The sequence below is a fragment of the Halichoeres trimaculatus genome, unplaced genomic scaffold (assembly GCF_033239565.1).
Source record: "Halichoeres trimaculatus isolate MK-OKI-2021-1 unplaced genomic scaffold, fHalTri1.1 fHalTri1_scaffold_3, whole genome shotgun sequence".
Taxonomy (NCBI): Eukaryota; Metazoa; Chordata; class Actinopteri; order Labriformes; family Labridae; genus Halichoeres; species Halichoeres trimaculatus.
The window spans coordinates 25,512,543-25,518,939 of NW_027437181.1; positions in this window are offsets into that span (position 1 = coordinate 25,512,543).

Below are 6,397 nucleotides of genomic sequence, written 5' to 3' on the forward strand. Positions count from 1 at the left end.
AAGTTGGACTGTCTTGTTGATAGCTTATTCAGCTCCACTGTAAGTGAGGTGAAATCAAGTTTACTGCAGTGTTTGAGCATGATTAAACCATTATACTCCTGTGAATGTTAGAGATTTTCTTTCCATTTCTACTTAAGCTATGAGTAAAAAATCAACATGTTGAAACACGGCAAAATGAATACTGTGAGGGAGTACAACAGCATTTTACATATCATTTGTTAAACCATAAATGGTAAACGGAGAACAACAAATATAAGAGTATACATTTCTTTCAGAGGGATAAAAGACATGAGTAAACAGGATCTTGTTCATATTCCCAAGAATTACAAGTATAATATGTGACACTGAGCGGTCAAGAATAGCACTGACATTCAGGAGGCTCGAAGGCATGTGTATCTGTGCCGTGCTCGGACTGTGTCTCAGTTTTCAAAATGTAATTCTGCCCACCTGCCCTGACACTCGAGGCTGGTACAAGACATTGTCAGATCAGTGAGATCATCTCCCTCTTTGTTTGATTCTTAGAGACAGACTCCAACAAATCAAATCAAAAGTTTGATGATTGTCTGTTTTTTTCTTCAATATAACCTTACTTGCAAAATAAGAGAACTCAAAGTGCTTTCTTGTAAACCTCCAAACAACTAAGACCCCGCAAAGTGACACGGTAACTGAAAACTGACGCCTTTTATGAAGCCTCAGATCAACATGTAAAGAGAAACTATTCAACTAAGTGCAGTTTCTTGTGTTGAAAAAATAAGCTTTCTTGAAACATGTTTATAGTAGACTGGGTACCCTCTTCAGCTCATTAGCTTAGTGTAGTATAAAGGCTGGCTACTTGCAGTGGCAAATGGTATTGTCTAAAAACACCAAATCACCTTCCTGTGGCCTGTAAAACTCAGCACTGAACAATTTTTGTCCCATTTGATCCAGAATTTGTTAGATATGATCATTAATGTTAGGTTGTAGATGTGACTTTTAAAAGTATTTTTTTCCACTGTAAGGTTGCCAGGCTTCAAGCTAAGCTAGCGGTTTGTTAGCCATCAGTTTTCTTTTGAGAAGTTTGAAAATGGTTTGAAGTCATTCACTGACCAAGTCACGTCAACAATTGATTCAAGCAGTGCATGATTTTTAATCAAATATTTTTCAGGATAATAAAAAAATCTATATTAAGAGCATGGTATAAAATAATGTAAATTTGTACCAATTTTATTGTTTTCTCTAGCTTCTGTGTGTCCCTTACCTCTGTTAACAGGTTAAAGTGAGGTTATGTAAGGTCATATGACCTGACCTCACAGTCAAGTCCAGAAACAAGAGCTCCAACTCAAAAATCTGCCTCCCCACTAAGTTTTCTTTCACTAGGTCTCATGGGTCTTATTGTTGCTCAATGTTTCTAAGAACCAGACAACCAAGTCACATTCATATCCAGCCGATACCACGTTCAAGAAAGTGGTGACACAACACAGCTACACCCACAGAATGCATATTAGGTTTTCTTAACACCAGTAGTGAAAGAGAGATAGCACGCCTGTCTAAGAATAACCCAGAGAAAGTAAGAGAGAAGAGAGTGTGTGTTAGTGTGTGTTTTGCAAAATCCCTCAGTCAAAACTTGTCAATCACTCAACCTGCTCACATATTTTTGCTGTGTAACTGTTTAACATGGGATTACTCACTTCCTTGTTGTTGCTGATACACTCACTCTCACATACACTAAAAGCAATTGGCTGCAGGAGAGGGAACAAAGAAACACGTGCCGGGACTTCCAAGAACTCAGTCATTCAGAGGGAGTAAGAAGAAGCCAAGGAGAGGAGGAGAGGGAGGGGAGAGGAGGAGTGACAGACAGAGTGTGTATGGGGCTGGAGAACAGGCCAGGGTGAGAATTTGCAGAATGTTGAAGTTTGTGCCAAATAAGAGGGCAACAGAGGAGAAGAACTGATTATTTACTCCACTGTGCAGAGTGATTGCTCGGTGAGGCTCTGATCTGCAATTTCAATCTATTTGATTTGTCACCAAAGCCGTATCCAGATATATTAGATATTCTATAAAAAAAAAAAAAAACAATAAAATTTTATCCTAAATTGCAGCCCAAGTTGACCTACCTAATTAAATCATATCTATTTAATGCACTGTTATTATGTGTGCTTCACTTTAACAGTTTGAGAGATTTGTTTTAACTTTATTTTTATCTTTCATCAAAAAAACAAAACAAACAATAAGGGTGTTTTATAGCAAAAAAGCCTGCCTCTGGCCAAACAGTAAAAAAATCACATCTGAAGCTCACTTCTTAACTCTTGTTTTATTCATAAAAAAAGACCAAGATAAACTATCCCCACACATCCAGTCTTTAGGTTAAGCTAGGCTGACTGTCTGCAGCTGGATAGCTGATAGAAATGAGAGCCAAGTCTCTAGAAATTCTTAGAAAGGAAGCTAAACATTACAGTTCTTAAATTTAGATGTGGAGAAAGTGAATCCTTAAACGGGGGGTTGGATCGGTGTGTAATTTCAGGAATTTCATTCAATGTAGCACACGTGTGTCCAGGCCATGTGCTTGTTTGTTTATGTGGGTGGGTCAGTGTTTGCTCTCTGCATGCAGGAGGAGTATGTGTTTATGAGTGTGTGACTGTTTATGCTGGTTAGTGTGTTTGTGTAATGCTAGCTGCTCTCTATCTCTACAGCGATCAGTAGGCATGCAGCGTCGTTTCATGCAGGACACGTGAGAGAGTGTGTGGGGGCTGAAACAGGGGAAGCCACATCGCTCCCAGGAACTCGCGCGGGTCAGGAATACGTTCATTTCATCACCACAGCTACAGGGGTGTTTTCGGGGGATGGGCTTCATGAGCCAATCAGAAGGCTGCTCGCGCCACACTCTCAACTGAATTATTGAACCGCCTTTTCCGTTCTCAGAGGAATGCTACAGCTTTATGTTACCGCGGTTTCCAGGCCTAGACATGACTGATTGTAGCTTTTCTATAAATCCTGTTTTGACCTCAACAACCGAAACAGACTCAAGGTGGACCAAATATCTGCACTTACAACAAACAAGACGGCGTTATAACAGAATATACCTGCACTAAACTTCACCTATGGAGTCAAAGCACATGCTGTCACTAAAACCACCAGCTGACCCCATAAAGAAGTGGACAGAAGTGACAAATCGTCTTACATAATGAGCAGTAGCTGTTAGATTCCTGAGTTTATTAGCATCATAAATTAGTGACCTTTAGTGCGTGTAATGCACGATATTGTCCTTGTGTTATTGTTTGTTACAGGCTTACAGACAAGCTATGAATGTAAAATTGTTCCACATAAATGTTTTATTTATTTATCTATTTATTTTGTGAGTATTTCTATGTTTATGTGTTCATACTTTTTCTTATCAAGCATGAACATAGACATTAAAAAAGATAGCCAATATAGCTTGCATTATCAGGATTTGGAGACTGGTTTGGTAAATCTTTGCACTCAAACCTGAGACTTTACATGATTCAAAACTGTAATTAGGATAGGACAAATACAGTGCTACACAATTAAAAAAAAAAAAAAAAAAAGATTAGGGGTGTGACATGATTAAGACACCATTGGTAAAACCTAAGCTGATAAAATCCACAGAAAAATACTGGTTTGCACATTACCCATTTTGTAAAGTCATCACATGAAACACAACACTGGCATCAAAAAAAAAAAAAAAAAAAAAAACCTCTTGCCAATATATTTTTTCGAGTAGGGAGTTAGACAGAGCAATGGCTTCTGTGAGCTTTGGCCAAAGGTGAGCCTAGGTCAGATATGATCTAAAGGAGGGAAAGGTAATGTGGCGTTGTCTGATTCCACAGAGCCACTTGGAGGCCCCTACACAGTATGTCTATTATATAACAGGTCCACTAACTGTGGTGTAATATGCCTTTATAAGTACCTGTGTGGGCTTGAGGTCATGCTCGGAGATGTGAGCCGTTGATCGAGCACATGGTTTCACTGCACACAAACAGAGAAAAGCTCACATGCTCCGTGAGCACAAGCAGCATCCACGCTGAGAAATGTGGATGGTTGTACAACAAAGAGCAGAGGATGAGTGTGTGTTATGATCCGTGTTTTTATGGACACAAGTTCTCCTGATTTCTCAGATAGTCTCTATTTCTTTACTTTAGCATCTCTTATCCATCGATTAACTGATCTAGTCTATTGATAAGAATTATTCATGCCTCTTGGTTCAAATATTAACCCCTATCATTCCCGTAATTCTTATTTTCTGCCCTTTTTGCTTTTAAACTCATTGAATATCCTGTGTCAATCAGCTATCTGAGAATTTCCTGTTAGACCAGCTTGCCAACATTTTATAGTGAGGATCAAAATTGTAGTCTAGAAAAAATTCTTAATTTTGAATTTTTACATCACATTAATTGCCAATGCTATTTATAACTGTTTAAAATAAAAAATAAAATACAAAGAGAAGCAGAAAAGGCCCACTGGTTTATCTTCTCTGATGTGAGGATTTGTGTCTGAATCTCCAGAGTTTGACAGTTGCTTAAACAAATCAACTCATAAACAGTCTTTTGAAATTTTAGTTACAGATAAATAAATAAATAGTAATGAGAAAATGTTACCCAGGACCAGCTGTATCTGGGGCTGTCATCTTCACTGTAGCTGCTGAAGTCTTGCTCTCTTTCCTCCACATGTCTTAAAGCTGCATGTCGCATGGTTCACAACCCTGAGCTGCTGTGCAGACTCCTGTCGTGAAGAATTCAGAACATTGCAAAATAATCTGAGGGGTCCCTCTAAGTGGTCTGAGCAGAAGTCTTCTGAAAGTTTGCAGGAGTCAGGCTGATCAGGAGCTGCTCAGGAGTCAGAGATGTGTTAAAAATCTACCAAAAAAAAAAAAATCCTCTTTCTTTCTTGCTCTAAAACTTCCTGTCTTAGTTGAATTCAGACTGACAGTGGTCAATGAAAGACAGTCTTTGCTGAGCTCTGAGACTACCTGTCAACTTCACTAGATTCGACTATATCTCTTCACTATGGTGCAAAAGCTCCTTGAGGCTGCTTTGGTCGAGTCTTTTGACTCTTAAATCAGTGAGACTGTACCTCTGACTAACCAGTGCAACATGCAGTAAACAGATTACATTCAAGTTCTGAGAATGGACTACTTGGAGGAAATCTGAGAGGGTCCAGAGTGGCTGGACAGTGCTAACCGCTTGACACTGCAGTCTCCACACACATGGATAAACATACACAGCCCCCATGAGATACATTCTTCGTGCTCTTTCTGCTAATTAAAACACAACAGTTATTAAGTTCTCATTGGTCATGATTACTGATGCAGTGTTAAGAGGAAAGAATGAAGATTATTGGTATAAACCCATGGCGTCCCTGCGTCACATGCAGGTACACATAGACGCACTGATCCTCCCAGTGAGGACACAAGGTCCATCTAAGGGCAGCAGCGTGTCCTTTCATCACTGCGTAATGTTTGCCACTCCACTCTCCTCATGTGATCCCTCTGCTAACAGCCATTTGAACCGTGGCAGCTCTGCTCGTAGTGTCGTATATCACATGCAGCCTGGCACAGGTACAGAAGGACACATGGAAAAATTTCTTTGTGCATTTGGAGACTATGTTTCCATAAAGCAGTTTCTTGTTGAAGGTCAGTGCAGCTCTGCTTACAAAAAATTTTTAAGTTTCATTGCAGGTCTAGATAAAGCATAATAAATTTTTTTCAATAAAAGTGACAAAGTAAAAGCAGGCATCTCAAATGTGTTTATTTGGAGTATTAAGATGGACTATTTCTAAAACATACAAACACAAAATAGGATAAAATGTCTGTACATTTATACAAATCAAGGCATACAAAAGCGTAAATAGAGAAGCTGATGACACATTGAATTCCTATAGCAAATACAATGCCATTCAAACCATGAAGCGTAAAAATGTAACAAAAACTAATCATGTGAGAAATTTTTCTTGTAAACATGGTTAATAAGCATTTTTTTTACATTCAACTTTTTAAAAAACTGACATGAAACGTCATTATTAAAGCGTTATTGTTGCCAAGAACTGGCTGTATCGCTCAAATTGCTCAAATGATTGTGTCAACCCTTCTTCAGAAAGTCTCGAGCTGTGTGCAAAACCCTGTGATACTGCAAGAAAAACTATAACATGCAAAGACACATGGAGATATAAGAACACAGACATATATATAAAAAACAACCTACAATTACAGTCAAGTCTGCTTTTATCAAAGCACGTCAATTTGTCCTCTCATTCAGATGTTCAGGGAAGCAAATTATTGTTTGTTACTCTAACAGTTTACAATACAAATTCACTGTGTTGTGTTAGAATATAAGGCTCATGAATGACATTTAAAAATTACCAGGAAAACGTTCAGTGTTTCCTGAACTTTCAGAATGCACTCACA